A 25475-nucleotide genomic window follows, 5' to 3' on the forward strand; every position below is an offset into this window, starting at 1 on the left:
TGGGCGTGTCTTGAAGAGAACGCTTATGGCCACATCACCCTGACAGCACCCGATCTCGTCTGATTTCAGAAGCTAAGCAGCGTCAGGCCTGGTTAGTACCTGGATGGGAGACTGCCTGGGAAGACCAGGTGCCATAAAAGGATCTGGTCTGGTTAGTGTCTTGATTGGGAGATCGTCTGGGAATACTGGATGCCGAAGGTTTCTTTTTATGTTGTTTTTTTTACCTGTTTTTTTTAGCTTGTTTCCCAAGGTGACCATCTTGGCCTTTGTCAAGAGGCTTCAGAGTGCCCAAAGAGAGTGCCTACGGCCAAATCCCCCTGAAAGAGCCCAATCTCATCTGATCTCAGAGGCTAAGCAGCTATGGGCCTGGTTAGTACCTGGATGGGAGACAGCCTGGGAATACCAGGTGCCGTAGGCTTCTCATTATGTTGTCGGCGTCGACCTGTTTTTATTCCCTTATTTCCCAAGGTGACCATCTTGGCATGTGTCAAGAGGGTTGAGAGTGCACAAAGAAATTGCCTACGGGCACAACACCCTGAAAGCACCAGATCTCGTCTGATCTCAGAGACTAAACAGGGTCGGGCCTTGTTAATACCTGGATGGGAGACCACCTGGGAATACTAGGTGCTGTAGACTTCTTCTTATGTTGTTGGCGTTGACTTGTTTTTTTTTGTTTGTTTCCCAAGGTGACCATCTTGGCGTTAGTCAAGAGGGTTGAGAGTGCCTGAAGAAATCTCCTACGGCCACATCACTCTGAAAGAGCCCAATCTCATCTGATCTCAGAGGCTAAGCAGGGTTGGGACCAGTTTAGTACCTGGATGGGAGACCGCCTGGGATTTCCAGATGCCGTAGGCTTCTTTTTATGTTGTTGCCGTTGACCTATTTTTTTTCCGCTTGTTCCCAAGGTGACCATCTTGGCGTTTGTCAAGAGAGTTGAGAGTGCCTGAAGATATTGGCTACGGCCACATCACCCTGAATCTGTTCCATCTCGTCTGATCTTGGAGGTTAAGCAGGGTCGGGCCTGGTTAATGCCTGGATGGGAGACTGTCTGGGAATACCAGGTGTTGTAGGCTTCTTTTTTTTTTCAAATATAATTTTTTCTCCAAAAACAGGGGAAGACGGTCCCCCAAGAACATAATGCAACAGAGAAATACAGAGCAAAAAGCAGCTGAACAATACTTGATACAGGTATATTCGCAACTGTGAGTCTGCCTTCCATCAATCACAATGATTCGAGGCACGGATAAAGTACTGTACCGAGATCCAGGGTCACACAAACCCAAGGTCCCTCTGGCATAATCCATCCAGAGGGGGGGTGGTGGGGCCGTCATTCCCAATTTTCCACTTTTTTCAAAAGAGAGAGGGCGTGAAGGGGGTGAGAGATAGGGGAGGAAGGTAGAAAAGAGAAGGGGTGAAAGATGAGGAAAGGAGAAGAGGGGACGAGACACGATGGCAGCCACTGTCCAAGGGGACAGTCAAGGAAAGCTCAGAGCACTAAGGCGATAGCAGGCGACATCCTTCCAGCGAGAATATAAAGGTATTCCAGATGTCCCAGGTTTGTTTAAAAAATTCTTGTTTACCTTGTGATGTGAGGATCAAGTCCTCCATTTTTTTAATGTCCTCTATTTTCCTAAGCCAGTGAGTAATGAAAGGGGGGGAAAATTTTTTCCATTAGAGAGGGATGCAGGATTTCGCCGCATTTATCACATGCCGTAAAATAGATTTTTTGTACTTCTTAATGGGAATCTGTGAATGGTGCAAGAGAAAGAATGCAGCCTCTTCCGGGATGGAGAAGTCTGTGAATTTTTGTGTTATGCATTGGATCTCTGTCCAGAAGTCCACCAAGCTGGGGCAAGACCAAAAAAGTGGAGCAACGTGCCCTCTTCTATTCCACACCTCCAGCATATGTTCGAGGAAGAGGGGAAACATTTATGCAGCTTTGATGGTGTCAAATACCACCTGGTGAGAAGTTTAAAATTAGTCTCCTGTATCTTCGTGCACAGTAAGGTTTTGAGAGCCAAAGTGATAATGCGTTGTCTCTGTGCTGGGGAAAACAAGCAATTAAGGTCCTTTTCCCAGTTGGACAGACAGGTTAAGTGTGGGTAATCTGTTTGAGAGAGAATGTGGGCCAAAGGGCCTTCGCTCCTGCATAGAGTCTCAAACTCCATCTGAGGGCGGGCGAACGTTTGAGGATTGGGGATGGAATGGAGAAAATGATGTCGTTACGCTGCTCTCCAAAAAGGCAGTTGGAAAAGCCCTGTCAGATCTGTTAGGGTTGAGAAAGAAGGCCATTTTCCATCAATGACGAATTTAGACGCATTGTCTAGGTTGGAATTTCTAAGTGGGTCCCCGGTTCAAAGTTCGGATGGCCACGTATAGGGAATAGGGGGGAAGTAAAAGACGTGAGTGTGTTTTGGGTAGCGATCAGGTGACTGACTTTCAACTAAGCCCCTATAGTGGGATGTGACGTCAATTCTGTGGGTAAATCCTTATAGCACCACATGGCGCTTCTTAGCGGAATTCGGGAGTGAGCTTAGAAAGTTTGTTTCGATTCCAGTCCAATACACGCCCCAGATGGGAGGCCAGGTAGTAGCGTCGCAAGTCAGGGAGAACCAACCCTCCCTGTTGTTTAGACAATGTCAGCTGTGACCACTTAAGTCTGGGATTTTTGTGGGCCCAGTTAAATTGAGTGAGCAAGCATTGAGCTTGCTTAAAAAACGGGACTGGAATCTGGATCAGGAGAGATTGGAAAAGATAGGTAAATTTAGGGAGTATGTTCAATTTAATGAGATTGCATCTCCTGAAGCAGGAATGGAGGCCAGAATGCCACCCGTGAAGCAAACTGCGGATCTTAGTGACAAGGGGTGGGGGGAAGTTCAACATAAACGTACGCGCGATGTCTGGTGGAATGTAAGTACCTAAGTACTTAAGGGCTGTATGGGTCCACTTTAATCGAAAATTGGACTGCAAGTCTATTAACGTTTGCGGGGGGACTGCAACCTCCATGGCCTCTGATTTCAAGAAGTATCCCGTATATCTGGAATTCCCGAAGGAGATTTGGAAAGGAAACTCTGGGATTCGTCAGCGAGAACAGCATGTCATCCGCGTAGGCAGATATCTTGCACTTAATAGTACCCATTCGGAGTCCCGTTATGTCTGAGTTTTGTCGAATTGTGGAGAGAAAGGGTTCCAATGACAGTGCGATTAATAGTGGCGACAGGGGGCAACCCTGTCTGGTCCCATTCCCGATGTCAAGGGGAGATGAGAGCACCCCATTTGCTTTGACTTGAGCTGAAGGGCGTGAGTATATCTTACTTATCCATGCCAGCATCCGTTCACTCAGACCATATATGGCGAAGGACCGAGAACATGAATGTCCATTTGACCGGATCAAAAGCCTTCTCGGCATCAGTACTCACGAAAAGACAAGGGGTCCCAGATGACTTTACTTTATGGACCAGGGTAAGCACCTTAATGGTGTTGTCCCTATCTTCCCTGATGGGAATAAAACCTAACTGGTCAATATGTATAAGGGACTGCAAGTGATGTGCCAATCACGTGGCGAGGATTTTAGAGAATAGTTTTAGGACCGAATTTAGGAGGGAAATGGGTCTGTAGCTTCCACATAGGCCCGGGTCTTTGCCCTCCTTAGGTATCAACGAGATGTGGGCTCTAAGGGTATCCTGAGGAAAATCCCCATTCGAGCTCAGAGTATTAAATAAATTCACCAAGCGCGGGCCGAGAATTGGGAGGAAGGTCTTATAGTATTGTGCGGTATATCCGTCAGGGCCCGGAGCCTTACCCACCTTCGGAGGTCCCACGGCCATCTGGACTTCTTCCAGTGTGATCGGGTCCTCCAAGTACTCCCGTCATTCCGATGAGAGGGTTGGTAGACTAGAACCGGTTACTTATATGTCTATATTGTCCTGTCCGGACCCTGAATCGGGGGGAGAAGAGAGTGCAAAGACGGAGAAAGGGGGGGATGGCGGCGGGAAAAAAAAGAAAAATAAAGACAAAAAGGGAGGGGGGGAATGCCACCCAGGGCAGACATGGCCTACATAGGTAAACGTTAGATGTTCAGTGGTTTTCTGGGACAGGGGCGATGCTCACCTCCCGAATGTAGTCTCGAGTACCAGTAAAATACCTCCAGGGCCTCCATGTAACACTAAATGCCTCTTCAGTGTTGTGAAGGGTGGCGGTCAATTCTTCCATCCGGAGAATATGATTGACTTTGGAATACCACAAATCTTTATGTACTAAGGTCAGGATCTTCCCTATCTGTTGTGGGGTAAATGTGATGCCTAAGTCCCTCTCCCATTTATGGATAAATAGGGGGGTCGACTCCTCCTCCTGACTACTCAATAGGTTGTACAGGAGGGAGAGGGTGTGTCGCACAGGTTCCCTTTTGTGACAGATGGATTCATAGGGCGTCAGGTCTCTAGGAGTGTAGGGGGCCCTTTGTATGGCCAGAAGAAAGTGACGAAGTTGATAAGCACTAAACAAGTCAAGCGGAGGGTCAGAAAGCTCGGCGACAGTTTGCGTGGTCGGGAGCCCTCCCGAGGGCCACACCTCTCCCAGATGCTGTTTCCCCACCACTGTCAACTGTCGCAGTTTCTTGTTGGTAAATCCGGTGGGAAGTCTGGATTACCTATAACCGGAATCATTGGTGACGGCAGGGGAGCAATGTGTGTGCAGCGGAACAACGTCCGCACAACAGCCAACATAGCTCCCACTACGGGGTGATCTCTGAGGTCTTTTGGTAGGGAGGACAGGAGCCACGGGGAGGTCAATAGGGGAATGGATCCATCCTCAATCTCCATCTCCACCCACTGCTTGTGAGGGCCATTACAATGCCAATCAACGACTCTCGCTAGCAGAGTCGCTCTGTAGTATTGTCTCAGATCTGGGAGACCCAGACCCCCCTTGTCCTTTGGTCTGGCAAGCAATTGCAAACGGCCTCTGGGCAGTTTGCGTGCCCAAATAAAGTCAGCACCTGCAGTTGTCTGAAAAAAATTGGGGGTAACCGGTTCAGTAATGTCTGGAACAAGTATAAGATCCGCGGGAGGGCCGTCATTTTGAATGCATTACAGCGCCCGAACCAGGTCAGTGTTAAAGCATGCCAGTTTCCCAAATCAGATTTCAGTCTATTCAGGAGAGGGACAAAATTAAGTGGGTACAATTGTGCCAAATCCGCTGCGATGTCAACGCCCAGGTAACGTATAGATTTTTCAGCTCAGTAGAATGGAAAAGCGGAGCGGAGCCTCTTGGCCTCACCATCCGGCACCGATATATTCAATACAGCCGACTTGGCGCAATTGATTTTATAGTTTGATAGGCTGCCGTATCGCCGGAGAGGCGCGAGTATATTGGGAAGCGAAATGTGTGGATTGGAGACGAAAAAAATTAGATCGTCAGCGTACGCCGCAATTTTGTGGTGTGCCGAGGGTTTGGATATGCCAGTAATATTCGGGTCATTCCGAACGTGACACATAAGTGGTTCCAGTGTCAGAATAAAACTTAGGGGAGACAGAGGGCACCCCTGCCTCGTCCCATTAGTGATGGGGAAAGAGTCCGAGCACCACTCGTTCACCCGTACTGCTGCCGACGGCGTGGAGTAAAGCGACATTACCCAGCTCATCATGTTGGGGCCAAGACCTATATGTTCCAGGGTGGCCTGCATAAAGTGCCAGGCCACCCTGTCAAAGGCCTTCTCCGCGTCCGTTGACAACATAAGCAAGGGCCTTCCCTGTACATGCGCCGCATGGATTAAATTGAGGACTCGGGCCGTATTGTCTCTAGCTTCCGACTTATTTTTTATTTTTTTGCTTGTTTCCCAAGGTGACCATCTTGGCGTTTGTCAAGGGGGTTGAAAGTGCCTGAAGAGATTGCCTACGGTCACATCACCCTGAAAGCACCCAATCTCGTTTGATGTTGTCGGCTAAGAAGAGTCGGGCCTTGTTAGTACCTGGATGGGAGACCGCCTGGGAATACCAGGTGTCGTAGGCTTCTTTTTATGTTGTTGGCGTTGACCTGTTTTTTTTTTCCGCTTGTTTCCCAAGGTGACCATCTTGGTGTTTGTCAAGAGGGTTGAGAGTGCCTGAAGAGATTGCCTATGGCCACATCACTCTGAAAGCACCCAATCTTGTCTGATCTTGGAGGCTAAGAAGAGTCAGGCCTGCTTAGTACCTGGATGGGAGACCAACTGGGAATACCAGGTGCCGTAGGATTCTTTAGATTGTCAGCGTACGCCGCAATTTTGTGGTGTGCCAAGGGTTTGGATATGCCAGTAATATTCGGGTCATTCCGAACGTGACACATAAGTGGTTCCAGTGTCAGAATAAAAATTAGGGGAGACAGAGGGCACCCCTGCCTCGTCCCATTAGTAATGGGGAAAGAGTCCGAGCACCACTCGTTCACCCATACCGCTGCCGACGGTGTGGAGTAAAGCGACATTACCCAGCTCATCATGTTGGGGTCAAGACCTATATGTTCCAGGGTGGCCTGCATAAAGTGCCAGGCCACCCTGTCAAAGGCCTTTTTCAGCGTCCATTGACAACATAAGCAAGGGCCTTCCCTGTACATGCGCCGCATGGATTAAATTGAGGACTCGGGCCGTATTGTCTCTAGTTTCCGACTTATTTTTATTTTTTTTGCTTGTTTCCCAAGGTGACAATCTTGGCGTTTGTCAAGAGGGTTGAAAGTGCCTGAAGAGATTGCCTACGGGCACATCACCCTGAAAGCACCCGATCTCGTTTGATGTTGGAGGCTAAGAAGAGTCGGGCCTTGTTAGTACCTGGATGGGAGACTGCTTGGGAATACCAGGTGTCATAGACTTCTTTTTATGTTGTTGGCGTTGACCTGTTTTTTTTTTCGCTTGTTTCCCAAAGTGACCATCTTGGTGTTTGTCAAGAGGGTTGAGAGTGCCTGAAGAGATTGCCTATGGCCACATCACTCTGAAAGCACCCAATCTCGTCTGATCTTGGAGGCTAAGAAGAGTCGGGCCTGGTTAGTACCTGGATGGGAGACCACCTGGGAATACCAGTTATTGTAGGCTTCTTTATATGTTGTTGGCGTTGATTAGTTTTTTTTTTTCACTTGTTTCCCAAGGTGACCATCTTGGCATTTGTCAAGAGGGTTGAGAGTGCCCAAAGAGTTCGCTTACAGCAGCATCACCCTGAAAGAGCCCTATCTCTTCTCATCTCTGAGGCTCAGAAGGGTTGAGCCTAGTTAGTCCCTGGATGGGAGATGGCTTTGGAATACCAGGTGCCGTAGTCTTCTTTTTATGTTGTTGACATTGACCTGTTTTTTTTCCGCTTGTTTCCCAAGTTGACTATCTTGGCATTTGTCAAGAGGGTTGAGAGTGCCCAAAGAGATTGCCTATGGGCACATAAGCCTGAAAGCGCCCAATCTCCTCTGATCTCATCACTCTGAAAGCACCCAATCTCGTCTGATCTTGGAGGTTAAGAAGAGTCAGGCCTGGTTAGTACCTGGATGGGAGACCACCTGGGAATACCAGTTATTGTAGGCTTCTTTTTATAAATTTATTTTTATTAAAGGTTTTCAATACATTAATAACAAACAAACATACCAAACGGTCCCAAAAACCTTCCCAAACCCCCCCCCCCCCTCCCTTCCACCCTCCACCTCCCCCCACCCAACCAACCTCCCGCCTGTGCAGCCCTCCATCCTTCCTCTTAGTTCAGTCAATAAACATCAACAGTACCACATATATAAGAAACACATAGCCCGTACCGTAACTAAATAAAGAACCACTTGAAATGGGGACGTAACCAATCCAAAGGAAAGCACCTCCCTGCCCCGCCCCTCGCCCGACCCACAAGGAGAAAACCCCTCGCCTAGCAATAAATTCACAGTATCTGCGGCATCAAGCCAGCACCGCCACACTCTCTCAAATTTGTTAGGGCACCCTCTGCTAAGATAGGTGGCTTTGTATAATGGCAAAGCTTTATTAATTAAACCTTACCAATAAGAAACCGTAGGAGGTTCGGGTTTCTTCCAACACAACAGGATAGCTTTGCGTGCATAGAACAGCGCCAGAGAAATCGGAGTCCTCTGTGCCCTTCGAGGTGCCAACCCCTCCACCAGTCCGAGCAAACATACCGCAACTGTGACTGGAATCGGCACCAAAAGGACAGATTGTATAACCTGTGTCACTCCCTTCCAGAACTCCTCAATCCGCGGGCACTGCCAAAACACATGGTCAAAATCAGCTCGGTCAGCTGTGCAGCGCCAGCACCCCCCCGCACCGGTACCGTAAATCCTAGCCAGTCTGGCTGGGGTATAGTATACTCTATACAGAATTTTAAACTGGATAAGTCTGTCTCTAGCCGATACTAGGGTCTGAAACGGGTGTCCCCACATGTCGTCCCAATCCTCCCTTCCAAAGTCAGGTATTAAAGCACTCCAAACCTCCCTACAGTTTTGAACAGGCTTCGGCCTGTCCGGAAACAGCATGCTATACACAACGGAGAGAGGCTTTTTCAGGTCCTCTGTCCGCAGCACAGTCTCCAAAGGCGAGACTCCCACCCGCAAAACCCCAGGACCGAACTGAGAGAGAAAAGCGTGTCGCAACTGCAGGTATCTAAAAAAATACCAGTTTGGAAGATCATGATTAACCTTAAGCTGATCAAACGTCAGGAGCTGCCCCCCACTCACCACATGCTTCAGTTGCTTAACGCCTACCCTGGCCCATATCACCGGATCTGGTATGCCCCCAAAATGTGGCAATTTAGGATTAAACCATAGAGGAGTGTCAGGAGACCAACTCCCCTCCGGCTGTTTCAACAAAGTCTGCGCTTATTGTAGGCTTCTTTTGATGATGTTGGCGTTGATTGGTTTTTTTTTTCCACTTGTTTCCCAAGGTGACCATCTTGGCATTTGTCAGGAGGGTTGAGCATGCCCAAAGAGTTCGCTTACAGTAGCATCACCCTAAAAGAGCCCTATCTCTTCTCATCTATGAGGCTAAGAAGGGTTGGGCCTAGTTATTTCCTGGATGGGAGATGGCTTTGGAATACCAGGTGCCGTAGTCTTCTTTTTATGTTGTTGACATTGACCTGTTTTTTTTTCGCTTGTTTCCCAAGGTGACCATCTTGGTGTTTGTCAAGAGGGTTGAGAGTGCCTGAAGAGCTCGCCTATGGCCACATAACCCTGAAGGCACCAGATCTCGTCTGATCTCAGAGACTAAACAGGGTCAGGCCTTGTTAATACCTGGATGGGAGACCACCTGGGAATACTAGGGTCTGTAGACTTCTTCTTATGTTGTTGGCGTTGACTTGTTTTTTTTGTTTGTTTCCCAAGGTGACCATCTTGGCATTAGTCAAGAGGGTTGAGAGTGCCTGAAGAAATCTCCTACGGCCACATCACCCTGAAAGAGCCCAATCTCATCTGATCTCAGAGGCTAAGCAGGGTTGGGACCAGTTTAGTACCTGGATGGGAGACCGCCTGGGATTTCCAGATGCCGTAGGCTTCTTTTTATGTTGTTGCCATTGACCTATTTTTTTCTGCTTGTTCCCAAGGTGACCATCTTGGCGTTTGTCAAGAGAGTTGAGAGTGCCTGAAGATATTGGCTACGGCCACATCACCCTGAATCTGTTCCATCTCGTCTGATCTTGAAGGCTAAGCAGGGTCGGGCCTGGTTAATGCCTGGATGGGAGACCGCCTGGGAATACCAGGTGTCGTAGGCTTCTATTTTTTTTCAAATATAATTTTTTCTCCAAATAGGGGAAGACGGTCCCCCGAGTACATAATGCAACAGAGGAATACAGAGCAAAAAGCAGCTGAACAATACTTGATACAGGTATATTTGCAACTGTGAGTCTGCCTTCCATCAATCACAATGATTTGAGGCACGGATAAAGTACTGTACCAAGATCCAGGGTCACACAAACCCCAGGTTGCTCCGGCATAATCCATCCAGAGGGGGGTGTGGGGCCGTCATTCCCAATTTTCCACTTTTTCCAAAAGAGAGAGGGGGTGAAGGGGGTGAGAGATAGGGGAGGAAGGCAGAAAAGAGAAGGGGTGAAAGATCAAGAAAGGAGCAGAGGGGACGAGACACGATGGCAGCCACTGTCCAAGGGGCCAGTCAAGTAAAGCTCAGAGCACTAAGGCGATAGCAGGCGACATCCTTCCAGCGAGAATATAAAGGTATTCCAGATGTCCCAGGTTTGTTTAAAAAATTCTTGTTTACCTTGTGATGTGAGGATCAAGTCCTCCATTTTTTTTTTCCTAAGCCAGTGAGTAATGAAAGGGGGGGAACATTTTTTCCAATAGAGAGGGATGCAGGGGGGAGCGACCGGATGTGAGATGTGAGAGCATGAGCGAAGAGGTGTGAGATGTAAGAGGGTCGCCGGCAGGCTTTTCACCCCATGTCTCTTTATGCTCTGACGAACATTTGCTGGGGAAAGCTGAGTGGAGATTGGCGAGGCGCCGAGAAAGCCCGAGGAGTGACGGAAAGTTCCGGAAATCGCCGAGTACCGCCAAGTCCCGCCGAAGCACAGACGGAAGCTGAGGGAGGCAGCTGAGTGGCAGCGGGCCCCAGCGTGGGCGAGCAACAGGCGCTGAGTTGCAGCACTATCCTGAGAGGTGTCTCCGGTGGAATTGGAGGTGAGAGGCTGGATGAAGAGAACCCCTCGTGGGGGGACAGTGCCTGGAAGGAACTAGATGCTTTTGAGGCTTTTGAGGTACGCGGCATGAGGTACGAGGTACGAGACGGGACGGAGGGGGGGTCGGAGTGAAGCAGTGAGGTGAACCACTATCTTGGCTGCATTATAAATAATGGCTATCACCCCTCACCCTCACCTCAGGCACTGCTATATAAAGTCTATGTGTGTAATGTTGAGCTGTAACAGCATATTGAAGAAAGAAATCTTTGAATAGATGGCATAAATAGACTCACGATATTAAATACTGATAGAGGGGCATCAGGAATGAGGACTGTGAGTTTAAGAATCTCTCCCTCAGCTTAACAAAGAGCTTAGGAACGTCAGCGTTTTTTATGGGGGGAAAGAGACATTTTTTCCATTTCTTGGACATTAACCCTGCGGGGTGTTTTTTACTGATGGAAAGCTGACTGATCCATCCACTTGTATTCAACATACCCAGTACCCAGTATAAGAACCTCTCCCCCCCCTTTTTTTGTTGTTGTCCCCCTCCCTTTCAGCTCATCAGCAATAGCTCTGTATATCTGTACCGCCCTGTTGAGCTTGCATATCCTATAGTGACCTGCAGAAAGATGTCAAGGCGGCGAGGAGAAGAGCAGGTAATACAGGAGAACGGGGGGGCACAACAGCTCCGCTCCTATAAGGAAAAGAATGCTCAGGCAGCACAAGCAGCTGCAACAAAGTTAGAAAGATATGCTCGCACCCCAGGTCAGTCCCCGACAAGGGGGGAACAGTCGACACAGATGTTACAACAGACCCAATTGTCGCAAGTAAAAACACACCAGGGGGGAGTGGCGGAAAGAAAGAGTCAAGGCCATACAGGATCAACTGCTGCTGCTGTACCAGGTCAAAGGAACGCAAGTAAGCGTCAAGGGGTGGCCCAGAGTGAGAGTGAAACCATTTCTAGAGGCAGCTCCCCTACTGAGGAAGATCCCACATTAAGGGATGTCCTACAAGCTGTAAATGCATGCAAACTTTCGCTGGGAGAACTGTGTGGGCAATTTAAAAGCATGCAGGAGGAACTATTATTGATTAGACAGGATATGCAGAAAGCAGCGGAAAGAATATTGGAGACAAGGGTGAGCCAAATAGAGGATGACTTACATCCATTGCGTCAAGAGGTCAATAGCATGCGGAAGCAATTGTGCAATCAAAATGCCAGAATGGATGAAATAGAAAACAGGCTTCGCAGGGATAACATCAGGATGCTGGGACTACCCGAGAGATGTGAGGGTCTTGATCAGATAACATTTCTAGAATCCTGGTTTATTGAACTGTTTGGAAGAGAGAGTTTTTCATCTTTTTTCTCAATAGAACGGGCCCACCGAGTCCCTTTCAAAGCCCCTCCCTCTGGGGGTCGCCCCAGACCAATGATCCTTAAATTCTCTAATTATAATGACAAGGTGACTTTGATTCGTAAGGTAAGAGAGATGGGCAACATTACATATGATGGAGCAAGGATCTCTCTGTACCCAGATTATTCACCGGAATTGCAGAGGCGAAGAGCTGAATTTTTGGAAGTCAATTGCACCTTACGGACACATAAGGTTACATACGCACTTTTATACCCAGCGTGGCTGAGAATAATAGCACTTGGTGGCACTCAGCTATTTGACTCTCCAGCGGAAGCAACCTCATGGTTGGAAGCAAATAAGGGGCTGTTGTAGATGTGCTAGGGGGATGGAGTGGGGGGGTGGGGGGGGTTGGGGGTCTGGAATATTAATACACGGGGTGAGAGCTGGGGGAGGATTAAATGAGACATGAATTTAGGATAGAAAGCGTGATAGGGGAAGGGGATAATTATCTTTTTCTTTTTCTTTTTCTTTTCTTGTTCTTTTCTATCTTTATCTACTCCCGGTTGGAAGTAAGGTGGTATGAGAGTAGGAAGTTGGAGGAGAGGTGGGATGGAAGGGACGAGTGTGGAAAGGTCACGTGTAATCCCCTAGGGGAACACCTAGGTAGGTGGAAGGTAGGGGGGGAGGGATGGGAGAGGGGACGGGGGAGAGGGGAGGGGGGGGGGGGAAGGTTCAAGAAACACTGTGTTTGGAAAATCACAAGAGGGTTAAAGCTGAATTCAATATAGTTTATACACAAATATTGACTCAAAGGGAAGTTATGGAACTTATTAAAATAATGATAATGCACTTGGTAAGAATTCGCACTTTAAATGGATGCGCATTGTGTACGAGCGGAATGAAAAATTATAAGGGTTCTTCATTTGAATTTTATGTATTTGCACTTTTGTTTTTTCTCACAGATTTTACTATTCTGCTATGGTTGAGTAATGCAGGATGAAATACTTAAAATGGCCTCATGGAATGTCAGAGGCTTGGGTAGTCCAGTTAAAAGAGCTGCAGTATTCTCCACGCTGGAGAGGTATGGGACTAGACTGGCCTGCCTGCAGGAGACACATTTAACTAAAGCAACTATACCCCAATGTAAAAACAGGAGGTATCAGGTTCAGTATCACTCTACTTATACATCCTACTCACGAGGAGTGAGTGTGATTATAGGAACCGGGGTGAGATTCTCCTGCAGGCAGGCTAGTATTGATGAACTGGGTCGTTATGTTTTTTTGTATTGTACTTTGGAGGAAAGACTATATGTTCTGGTGGGGGTTTATATACCGCCCCGTTTAAAATGGAGGTGGTTTATAGGCTCATGGATTTTCTGGTGGATAAGGAGGACGTACCAGGCATAATACTGGGACATTTTAATGAAGTGCTTGATAGTCGGATTGATAGATTCCCCACTAGAACTCGAGAGACAGGGACAACGAAATTAAGTCAATTCTTGAAGGAGGTCGGATTAATAGATATGTGGAGAGTGGGGAATGTGGACGTTAAGCAATATTCGTGCTTCTCGAGTTCGTATTCAACACTCTCCAGAATAGACCTGGCCCTAGGCAACGAAGAAGCATTAAAAAGTGTGAGAAAGATTGAGTATATGCCCAGAGGATTATCGGACCATTCACCTTTGATAATATCAGTGAGCATAGGGAGAAGGGAAAAGATGCTGGGGGGTTGGAGAATTAGTCCATTCTGGCTCGAGCTAATGAAGGATACAGAGGAGGTTTTAAAGAATTTAAAAGAGTTTATAATGTTCAATACAAACACCACCCCAATTGACATAACTTGGGATGCATTAAAAGCATTTGTTAGAGGTACTGATTCAACAGGTGGTTAAAATTAAACAAAAATCCAGGAGTTGGGAGGAAAGAATCAGGAAGGAAGTAATAGAGGTAGAGGTTAATTACATTAAGGACCCAACACACGAGAAACAAGTAATCTGGGAAAATAAACAACAGGGGTATAAATCGGTAATTACTAAAAGAGAAGAAAATAAACGCGTGTTTCAGAAACAATGTCACTTTGGGGAGGGAGAGAGGGTGGGGAGAATGCTGGCTTGATTAGTGAAAGCTAACTCCCCCCCTTCCACCATCCCAATGATTAAATCTATGGATGGGGTAATTACCACCAGCGGGAAGGAAATAGTCGAGATTTTCAGGGCCTACTACGGAGATCTATATAGAACAAGGTAGCAGAGGAAAGAAGAAGATATGGTGTCCTTCTTGGAGAAAGTGAAGCTTCCAACTCTCACCCAAGAGGAGAGAGAGGATCTAGAGGCCCCCATAACTTTGAGTGAGTTACAGCAGGCGGTGGCCGGAATGGCCCCCCAAAATCTCCAGGTCCAGATGGACTCCCGGTGGAGATATACAAGAAATATAGTGAGACCCTACTGTCGGAGCTGCTCAGGACCTTGAAAGGGGCAAAGCTAGCAGGGAGATTACCAGCCTCCATGATGGAGGCGATTATTATTGTGATACTTAAAGAAGGGAAGGACCTCCAGGATGTAGCGTCGTACAGGCCAATATCGCTCTTATGCTCTGACATTAAAATATTGGCTAAGGTACTTTCAAATAGGTTAAGTAAAATCATTAAGAGGCTCATACACCCTGATCAGACAGGATTTATAACGGGAAGATCAACTAGTATGAACATAACAAGGGCATTTTTGAATATACAAACACCGGCGGTGAATGTGGGGTCGAGAGCCATCCTATCTTTGGACATGACCAAGGCCTTTGACAGTCTAGAGTGGAGGTACTTATGGCGTGTCCTGGAGGGGTATGGTTTCGGACCCACATTCATCGGATGGATTAAAATGATGTACAGTGCACCAAGTGCAAAAATAAGAATTAATAGGGATCAGTCTGAAAAAATAGAAATGAGTAGAGGTACACGACAGGGATGCCCACCCTCCCCGTTGCTTTTTGCTATGGCGATGGAGCCGTTGGCAATTGCCGTTAGGACACATTCTGAGATAGCTGGGTTCCAAAGAGAAGGGGGCAGGGAGGAGAGAATCGCTTTATACGCGGACGATGTCCTCCTTTTTTTAGGAGATACTGGCCAATCCCTTAAGAAGGTAATCAAATTGGTCGAAAACTTTGGAGGATTCACGGGTTTGTTAATAAATTGGGGGAAATCAGAGTTGCTCCAAATTGACAGCCCGAGTGCTGTGATTGCACTGGGGATACCACAAATGGAGGTGGTAGGGGCATTGAAATACCTAGGTATATATTTGACAACAAATGTTGGCCAATATATGGACAAAAATATAAATCTGTTGTTAAGTAAATTTAAGCGGAACTGCGACGCCTGGAGTCGGCTCCCTTTGTCGGTGGCAGGCCGCTGCAGCCTGATTAAGATGATATGGCTACCACAATTGTTATATGCTCTACATCACGCACCAGTCTGGATATGCAAGAGGTGGTTTAGAAAATTTAAAACCCTCTTTCGGGAGCTGATTTGGAAAAAGAGACAGGCGAGAATCCGGCTCCAGGCGCTGCAGTTACCAACGGACAGAGGGGGTGCCCACTCTCCCCGTTGCTCTTTGCTATGGCGATGGAGCCGTTGGCAATTGCCGTTAGGACACATTCTGAGATAGCTGGGTTCCAAAGAGAAGGGGGCAGGGAGGAGAGAATCGCTTTATACGCGGACGATGTCCTCCTTTTTTTAGGAGATACTGGCCAATCCCTTAAGAAGGTAATCAAATTGGTAGAAAACTTTGGAGGATTCACGGGTTTGTTAATAAATTGGGGGAAATCAGAGTTGCTCCAAATTGACAGCCCGAGTGCTGTGATTGCACTGGGGATACCACAAATGGAGGTGGTAGGGGCATTGAAATACCTAGGTATATATTTGACAACAAATGTTGGCCAATATATGGACAAAAATATAAATTCGTTGTTAAGTAAATTTAAGCGGAACTGCGACGCCTGGAGTCGGCTCCCTTTGTCGGTGGCAGGCCGCTGCAGCCTGATTAAGATGATATGGCTACCACAATTGTTATACGCTCTACATCACGCACCAGTCTGGATATGCAAGAGGTGGTTTAGAAAATTTAAAACCCTCTTTCGGGAGCTGATTTGGAAAAAGAGACAGGCGAGAATCCGGCTCCAGGCGCTGCAGTTACCAACGGACAGAGGGGGAATGGTACCTTGCCCTAGGAATTATTACCTAGCAGCACAGCTGCAACATATGGTGGATAGTGATCTGGAGGAAGTGGGTAACCTAAATAGCAGCGGGAGGTTGATAGAGGCTCCACATGAAATACTGACTGATGCTTTAGAGGCAAGCTCTTTTAAACGTAAGGACCCCACAATAGTAATGATGAGTAAAATATGGATAACTGCAAAAAAACTGACGGGGAGTATGGAATGGTCAGAATATACGCCCCTATGGGACAACAAGAACTTGCAGGAGGTATTATTAATAGGGAAAATCAACACATGGGAGGAAAAGGGGATAATAAGACTGGGTCAAGTATATGAGGATGGAATCCTGAAATCATTCACGGATTTAAAAAAGGAATATAACATACCACAGCAGACATTTTTCCGATACTTACAGCTACGGCATGCTTTGGAAGCACAGTTTGGTTCCCAGATGCCCGAGCTGGATAAGACCTCTCTGTCACAGAAGATACATAAGATAGATAAATCCAGGGGGTTTATATCTATCATGTATGAATTATTATGCAAAGGCCCCAATAAGGAACTTGACCTGGTTAAGCAAAAGGAGAAATGGGAGGTGGATATAGGAGCAATCACAGAGGAACAGTGGAGGAGAACCCCGGAACTAGGACCACTGACCTCGGTTTCCCCATCACAAAGAATATCGCATTTGATGTTGATACACCGAGCCTATTTTACCCCCAAGAGGCTGCTCAAGTTTGGAAAGAGGACGGACGCTAACTGCCCCAGATGTAGGGGCTTTGGGGACCTCATACACATGATGTGGAGATGTCCAAAGCTGTTCTGGTATTGGGAAGAAATAGTGGAAACCATAAACAGGATCTTTGGGACAAGGCTGGACCTGGACCCAGGAACTTGTATACTGGATTATAGGAGAGTCCCAGGGGAAGGGTGGAATACAACAACTGCAGTTATACGGTGCCTGTTTCAAGCACGGAAACTGATAGCACAGAAATGGCAGGCAGCGGGAGCACCTCTCTTGAGGGAATGGACCCAAGTCATTAATGACCTGGTGTGGAAGGAAAGGACGGTATATATACGTAGGGGAAATCTTAAAGGGTTCGAGAAAATATGGGCCTCTTGGTGGAAGGAAATGGAGCATCCACTTGATTAGTTATATTAGATGTGGTTAAGTATAAGATAGGTTATAATACCCTTTAATAACTGTCTTGAAATAATGATGATTATAGAGACTGTGGCGGTGGCTGATGGGGGGGGGGGATTGGGGGGGGGGGGATTGGGGAGGGGGGGAGGGGGTGTGGGGAGATAAGGGGATGGATCTATTGGCTAGTAAATTCCATTGCATTATGTTTCTTTTTCTTTTATAATATGTAATTTCTGAAAAGTATATGGATTTTGATATGATGAAATGAAAAATAAATAAAGAGAAATTAATTTAAATAAAAGAGAGGGATGCAGGATTTCGCCGCATTTATCACATGCCGTAAAATTTATTTTTTTGTACTTCTTAATGGGAATGGTGCAAGAGAAAGAATGCAGCCTCTTCCTGGATGGAGAAGTCTGTACATTTTTGTGTTATGCATCGGATCTCTGTCCAGAAGTCCACCAAGCTGGGGCAGGACCAAAAAATGTGGAGCAACGTGCCCTCTTCTTCTCCACACCTCCAGCATATGTTCGAGGAAGAGGGGAAACATTTATGCAGCTTTGATGGTGTCAAATACCACCTGGTGAGAAGTTTAAAATTTGTCTCCTGTATCTTCGTGCACAGCGAGGTTTTGAGAGCCAAAGTGATAATGCGTTGTCTCTGTGCTGGGGAAAACGAGCAATTAATGTCCTTTTCCCAGTTGGACAGGTTAAGTGTGGGTAATCTGTTTGAGAGAGAATGTGGGCCAAAGGGCCTTCGCTTCTGCATAGAGTCTCAAACTCCGTCTGAGGGCGAGCGAACGTTTTTAGGATTGGGGATGGAATGGAGAAAATGATGTCGTTGCGCCGCTCTCCAAAAAGGCAGTTGGAAAAGCCCTGTCGGATCTGTTAGGGTTGAGAAAGAAGGCCATTTTCCATCAATGACGAATTTAGACGCATTGTCTAGGTTGGAATTTCTAAGTGGGTCCCCAGTTCAAAGGTTGGATGGCCACGTATAGGGAATAGGGGGGAAGTCAAAGACGTGAGTGTGTTTTGGGTAGCGATCAGGTGACTGACTTTCAACTAAGCCCCTATAGTGTGATGTGACGTCAATTCTGTGGGTAAATCCTTATAGCACCACATGGCGCTTCTTGGCGGAATTCGGGAGTGAGCTTAGAAAGTTTGTTTCGATTCCAGTCCAATACACACCCCAGATGGGAAGCCAGGTAGTAGCGTCGCAAGTCAGGGAGAACCAACCCTCCCTGTTGTTTAGACAATGTCAGCTGTGACCGCTTAAGTCTGGGATTTTTGTGGGCCCAGTTAAATTGAGTGAGCAAGGATTGAGCTTGCTTAAAAAACGGGACTGGAATCTGGATCGGGAGAGCTTGGAAAAGATAGGTAAATTTAGGGAGTATGTTCATTTTAATGAGATTGCATCTCCTGAACCAGGAATGGAGGCCAGAATGCCACCCATGAAGCAAACTGTGGATCTTAGTGACAAGGGGTGGGGGGAAGTTCAACATAAACAAACGCGCGATGTCCGGTGGAATGTAAGTACCTAAGTACTTAAGGGCTGTATGGGTCCATTTAAATCGAAAATTGGACTGCAAGTCTATTAACATTTGCGGGGGGACTGCAACCCCCATGGCCTCTGATTTCAAGAAGTATCCCGTATATCTGGAATTCCCGAAGGAGATTTGGCAAGGAAACTCTGGGATTCGTCAGCGAGAACAGCATGTCATCCGCGTAGGCAGATATCTTGCACTCAATAGTACCCATTTGGAGTCCCGTTCTGTCTGAGTTTTGTCGAATTGTGGAGAGAAAGGGTTCCAATGACAGGGGCGACAGGGGGCAACCCTGTCTGGTCCCATTCCCGATGTCAAGGGGAGATGAGAGCACCCCATTCGCTTTGACTTGAGCTGAAGGGCGTGAGTATATCTTACTTATCCATGCCAGCATCCGTTCACTCAGACCTATATTGCGAAGGACCGAGAACATGAATGTCCATTTGACCTGATCAAAAGCCTTCTCGGCAACAGTACTCACGAAAAGACAAGGGGTCCCAGATGACTTTGCTTTATGGATCAGGGTAAGCACCTTAATGGTGTTGTCCCTATCTTCCCTGATGGGAATAAAACCTAACTGGTCAATATGTATAAGGGACTGCAAGTGATGTGCCAATCACGTGGCGAGGATTTTAGAGAATAGTTTTAGGACCGAATTTAGGAGGGAAATGGGTCTGTAGCTCCCACATAGGCCTGGGTCTTTGCCCTCCTTAGGTATCAACGAGATGTGGGCTCTAAGGGTATCCTCAGGAAAATCCCCATTCAAGCTCAGAGAATATTGTGCGGTATATCCGTCAGGGCCCGGAGCCTTACCCACCTTCGGAGGTCCCACGGCCGTCTGGACTTCTTCCAGTGTGATTGGGTCCTCCAAGTACTCCCGTGATTCCGATGAGAGGGTTGGTAGACCAGAACCAGTTACATATCTGTCTATATTATCCTGTCCAGACCCTGAATCGGGCAGGTTGTAGAGATCAGAGTAAAATTTTTTCAAAGACTTCGGCTATTTGGGTTGGGGTAGACGCCCTCTGGCCATTCTCATCTATCAACTGTGGTATGTAAGAGGCAGATTTCAACTCCTTTACCGACCTGGCTAAGATTTTTCTGCATTTGTCCCCTGACTCCTACGTCAGTTTACGACAAAACTGGAGTGCTGCTTTCGATTTATAATGGAGTAGGTCAGCAATCTGGGTACGAAGTGTCCCCAATTCAATCTCTAAGGTCCGTGAGGGGGCATGTTTATGTTTCGCTTCCACAGAGGCAAGTTCACGAAACAGATTAGAGAGCTGTTCCTTCCGTGTTTGATGCGACAGTGCGAATAATAGTGGCGACAGGGGGCAACCCTGTCTGGTCCCATTCCCGATGTCAAGGGGAGATGAGAGCACCCCATTCGCTTTGACTTGAGCTGAAGGGCGTGAGTATATCTTACTTATCCATGCCAGCATCTGTTCACTCAGACCTATATTGCGAAGGACAGAGAACATGAATGTCCATTTCACCCGATCAAAAGCCTTCTCGGCATCAGTACTCACGAAAAGACAAGGGGTCCCAAATGACTTTGCTTTATGGACCAGGGTAAGTACCTTAATGGTGTTGTCCCTATCTTCCCTGGTGGGAATAAAACCTAACTGGTCAATATGTATAAGGGACTGCAAGTGCTGTGCCAATCGCGTGGCGAGGATTTTAGAGAATAGTTTTAGGACCGAATTTAGGAGGAAAATGGGTCTGTAGCTCCCACATAGGCCCGGGTCTTTGCCCTTCTTAGGTATCAACGAGATGTGGGCTCTAAGGGTATCCTCAGGAAAATCCCCATTCGAGCTCAGAGTATTAAATAAATTCACCAAGCGTGGGCCGAGAATAAGGATAAAGGTCTTATAGTATTGTGCAGTATATCCGTCAGGGCCCGGAGCCTTACCCACCTTCGGAGGTCCCACAGCCGTCTGGACTTCTTCCAGTGTGATCGGGTCCTCCAAGTACTCCCGTGATTCCGATGAGAGGTTTGGTAGACCAGAACCGGTTACATATCTGTCTATATTGTCCTGTCCGGACCCTGAATCGGGCAGGTTGTAGAGATCAGAGTAAAATTTTTCAAAGACTTCAGCTATTTGGGTTGGGGTAGAGGCCCTCTGGCCATTCTCATCTATCAACTGTGGTATGTAAGAGGCAGATTTCAACTCCTTTACCAACCTAGCTAAGATTTTTCTGCATTTGTCTCCTGACTCCTACGTCAGTTTACGATAAAACTGGAGTGCCGCTTTCGCTTTATAATGGAGTAGGTCATTAATCTGGGTACGGAGTGTCCCCAATTCAATCTCTAAGGTCCGTGAGGGGGCATGTTTATGTTTCGCTTCCACAGAGACAAGTTCATGAAACAGATTAGCAAGCTGTTCCTTCCATATTCGTTTGATGCGCGCCCCGTGCCTGATAAGTACCCTGCGGAGTACTGACTTGTGAGCCTCCCAAATTATCCCCGGGTCGCAGTCCTGCGTTTAGTTTTCTTGAAAATAAAGGTCCAATTCCCTGGTCACATCTGCTAAAACTTCCGGTATCTGGAGGAGGCTCTCATTAAGGTGCCAGAATAGAGACCTAGGTGAGGGGTTCCTAGAGAGGGTGTAGGTAAGGGCTACAGGAGCGTGGTCGGACCAAGTAATATGGCCGATGGAGGAAGAGCTCACCAAGTGCAGTTGGTCATGTGGAATCAAGAAGAAGTCTATCCTCAAGTATAATTTGTGAGGGGAAGAGCAAAAAGAGTAGTCCCTTTCCCCAGAGTGTTGCAGACGCCAGACATCAACTAATTGGTCATTCAGTAAACACTTAGTAATCCGCTTTCTAGAGGAAATGAGGAGCGAGGAGCAAGAGGCAGAAGTGTCAACCGATGGCGAAAGGGGACATTAAAGTCCCCACCTAATATCAACTGGCCCTCCCGAAAGTCACATAATCTGTGCAGGGTAGTTCTGAGGAACGTGTCTTGGTGATCATTGGGAGCGTACACAGTGGCAAATGTAAAAAGGCGCTCTCCAATGTGGCCCCTAAGAAAAAGATATCGGCCCCCAGGGTCCACCAGAGAATCCTGGAGAACCCAGGGGAGCCTGCTAGAGATCAGAATGGAGACTCCCTTGGTCTTAGAGGAGGGGATAGTAGAGTGGTAGACCTTAGGGAAGGATCTCGACCATAGAAAGGGGAGGCTAGTATTTTTAAAATGTGTTTCTTGTATAAAGGCCACATCAGTACAAGAAGTCTTCAGTTCTCACAGGAGGATCCACCGTTTTTCAGGGGAGTTCAGTCCCTTAATGTTTAGAGAGGTGACCTTGACTGAGTCTGCCATCGCTCCTCGGGGAGGGGGAGGGGGACGTCAGAGAAAAGCAAAGAAAGTTGAACCAAGGTAGGTTTTGGGTAGGTAATGGATGGCGGGAACTAAAGGGGAGAAAGGAAGGGCAAATGGAAGGAAAGGTAAGGGGAAAAAGAGGCCGGCACCTCAACCCCAGGGGGAGAGGGAAATTAAGGGTTGTCCGCACTCAACAGTACAGGAAGGGTATACTAAAACAGCACAATTATGCTATAGCGCTTACCAGATGTACACTGGGTTTAAAGCGCTGTCCTACTTGGGTTGGTGGGTAGACAGGTCGGAGAGGGAGCCCCTGAATCCTAGTCCCCCCAGTCCCGGCAGTGGTAAATGTCACGTCTGATACCGGTATGCAAATAAAAGACAATCAGTAACATCATAGAACCAAAAAACAATAGTATAATCAAAACAGAGGTAGAGCATATAACTGTCAGCACTGAGGGGTCTCCTCGGCTCGCCCTAAACGTAGGCATGCACGAGGGAGTCCGTCACAACAGAAAAGGCATCACAGAATGGGATCCACCACCCCCCGTCCCATACCCCAAAAGTACATGCAGTCCCCGAACAAATGCATTTCTCCCTTTGGCAGATTGTCCTCTGCTTACCCCCTCTCCCCCGTCCACGCCCCAGGGGGAAAAGGGGCAGGGAAGGGGGGAAAAGGGGGGTGGAAGGGGGAAAGGGGGAGGGAAAGGAGGGAAGGGTGGGAAGGGGGGGGAGGGAGGGGAGAGGGGACAAACATGCGGAAATGTCAAGTCCTTTAGCGCACTCCCACCAGCAACCACCCGGACCCCATAAATTTCACCCACTCCCCTCCATGGTCACCACATCAAGATGAAAGAGGAGCAGCCCTGGTCAGTACATGGAAAATCTGGCAGGCAAGGGGCTGGGGCCACCATCCCTCCATCCAACGGGAGACTTCACCCGAGCAGCAGTCCTGGGGCCCGCCAATTAGTGTCTCTCCTGCATCACCATTGGGGGCTGTGTAGAGCATCCAGAGGGAGGCTGGGACCGCCCAAACAGCAAGGGGTAAATCCTCCAGGGGGGTCCAGAGTCACACTGGAGGGAAGCAGTGTCTTGTACCAATAGGCTCAATAAATAAGTCATCCAGGGTCCCCCAAAGCTGCAGAAGGCAATGTCGGCAAAGAGTAGGTGGGGGCCAGAGGGGGGGGATGAGGGGGTGCAACCAGGGGGAGGGGACACATATGCGGGAATGTCAAGCCCTTCCAGTATCACTCAGACCCCCCAAAGTGCAACTCCCCCCTCTAAGGTCAAGACTCCAGAAGGGAAGATGAGCCGCCCTGGTATGTACATGAAAGAAACTGCTGCCAAGGAGTTGGGGCCATCATCCCTTCCTCCAATGGGAGATGCCACCGACGTGACAGCCTCGTGTCCTGTCAAGTGGTGCCCCTCCGACAATGTCATCGGGGTATATGTGGAGCATCCAGGGGGAGGCAGGGACCACCCAAACAGTGAGGGGTAAAGCCTCCAAGGGGGACCGGTGTCAGACAGGAGGATAGCGGTGTCTTGTACAAGTTGGTTAAGTAGACAAGTCATCCAGTGTGTTCCTGTGAGCAGCGGAAGGAAAGGTCGGTAAGCATTATGAATGGGTGGGGGCCAAGGAGTGCATAAAACTGACACCAGATGACCGGGGCAGAGAGGGCAAGGGGATGAAAGTCAGATCTGGTAGGTGGGGGCGGGGGTGAGGAGTGTCCCTCATATTACTCACGTTGGCCATACCTTGAAGTTGAGCGCTCTGCATACCCAGGACGTTCTTCTGTATAATCTAGCCCATCTGTATACATTAGCCTGTCTTTTGTACACATTAGCCGGTCCTCTGTATACACTAGTCCATCTGTATACACTAGTGTATACAGATAGGCTAGATTATACAGAAGAATGTCCTGGGTATGCAGAGATGGAGGCTAGGGTATACAGAGAGAGAGGCTAGAGTATGCATACTTGCTAGTGTATACAGACGGACTAGTGTATACAGAAAAGGAATATATAGAAGAGCGCCAAATCAGTAAAAAGTGCATTTATTTTATACAATTAATAAAAGTCTCACTTACATCCATAATTATTATTGTCCTCCGTTTGATAGTCAAATCACTGTTCCCTTTCGCTGGTGCTGTTACTGGATGAATCCTCCTCCACAGGGCGCGCTAGGGGAAGCTCTGCTGTGTTCTGTGATGCACAGAGACTCAGACTGGCTCGTAGGCAGCGTGTGACATCAGCCGGGGGGGTACCCAAAAGCACAACGCGTTTCTGAGCTTGCGCAAGCCTCGTCGGGCATGCGCGCTCTTTTCTCAAGTGCAGGTATAGGCAATGCTGCAGTGGACTGCTCTTAAATAGGAGAGTAAATAGATAATGACAGACAAGATAGCAATTAACCCTATAATCGATGCAAGCTGGTTGAGAGGGTTATACTAATGATAATACTATGGCAAGTGAGTAAAATATATGGTAACGAAGGTGAACTTGAAAAAGGTGAAACGTTTTAGAGAAGAGTTATATATATATAGGGAACAAAGAATGTATGTATAAAAGAGTTGTGGAAAATGAACAGAAATGAAAAAAACAATGAAAATGAGAAAAAAATAAATAAATAAATAAATAAAATAAAATAAAAATAAATAAATAAATAAATAAATAAATAAATAAATAAAAATAAAGTAAATGTTTGCAAAAATACTAATAAAATTAATAATGATAATAATAATAATAATAATAATAATAATAATAATAATAATAATAATAATAATAATAATAAAAATAACAAAAATAGTGATAGTAATGGAAATAAAATTAAAAATAAAAATGAGAATAAAGATGAAAATGAAAATGTAAATAATAATAATAATATTAATAATAATAGGAAAAAATGATAATAATAAAAATAAAGATAAATATAAAAATTAAAAATAAACATGAAAATAACTATAAATATAAAGATGGTAATAGTAAGTATATTTATAGGTGGTAGGTAATTTTAGATCTCAAAAGTATTGATAATAGGCCAAATTGAGGAATGCCTATAGAGACATTGATAACAACTAAAGGCTTGAATAATGTGAACATGGTAATCATAATGATAACAACAACAATAGTAGTAATAGCAATAATGCTACCACCATTACTCTTACTACTAATCAATCTTGACTGGTTGGAGGTATTATAAATTAAGAAATAACTTCATGTTAATAGCATATGATCATGAGCCCAGTTACAGATAAATGCGACTTAGACACATTTTTAAACGCACGACAATGATG

General features: G+C 46.8%; 10 pseudogenes; all 10 read left to right on the forward strand.

Moving 5' to 3' along the window:
• The first annotated feature begins 21 nt into the window (after positions 1 to 21).
• LOC143942894 (5S ribosomal RNA) lies at positions 22 to 140 on the forward strand (annotated as a pseudogene).
• A 159-nt stretch (positions 141 to 299) lies between these two features.
• LOC143947435 (5S ribosomal RNA) lies at positions 300 to 418 on the forward strand (annotated as a pseudogene).
• A 99-nt stretch (positions 419 to 517) lies between these two features.
• Positions 518 to 636, forward strand: LOC143944060 (5S ribosomal RNA; annotated as a pseudogene).
• A 99-nt stretch (positions 637 to 735) lies between these two features.
• LOC143952101 (5S ribosomal RNA) lies at positions 736 to 855 on the forward strand (annotated as a pseudogene).
• A 5032-nt stretch (positions 856 to 5887) lies between these two features.
• On the forward strand, positions 5888 to 6006 carry LOC143946277 (5S ribosomal RNA; annotated as a pseudogene).
• Positions 6007 to 6108: 102 nt separating this feature from the next.
• LOC143957211 (5S ribosomal RNA) lies at positions 6109 to 6227 on the forward strand (annotated as a pseudogene).
• A 708-nt stretch (positions 6228 to 6935) lies between these two features.
• Positions 6936 to 7054, forward strand: LOC143944655 (5S ribosomal RNA; annotated as a pseudogene).
• A 355-nt stretch (positions 7055 to 7409) lies between these two features.
• Positions 7410 to 7528, forward strand: LOC143944974 (5S ribosomal RNA; annotated as a pseudogene).
• Positions 7529 to 9367: 1839 nt separating this feature from the next.
• Positions 9368 to 9487, forward strand: LOC143949239 (5S ribosomal RNA; annotated as a pseudogene).
• A 98-nt stretch (positions 9488 to 9585) lies between these two features.
• On the forward strand, positions 9586 to 9704 carry LOC143948476 (5S ribosomal RNA; annotated as a pseudogene).
• The last annotated feature ends 15771 nt before the right edge of the window (positions 9705 to 25475 follow it).

The sequence above is a fragment of the Lithobates pipiens genome, unplaced genomic scaffold (genome assembly GCF_037356315.1).
Source record: "Lithobates pipiens isolate NorthernLeopardFrog02 unplaced genomic scaffold, aLitPip1_a1.2 Scaffold_10, whole genome shotgun sequence".
Lineage (NCBI taxonomy): Eukaryota > Metazoa > Chordata > Amphibia > Anura > Ranidae > Lithobates > Lithobates pipiens.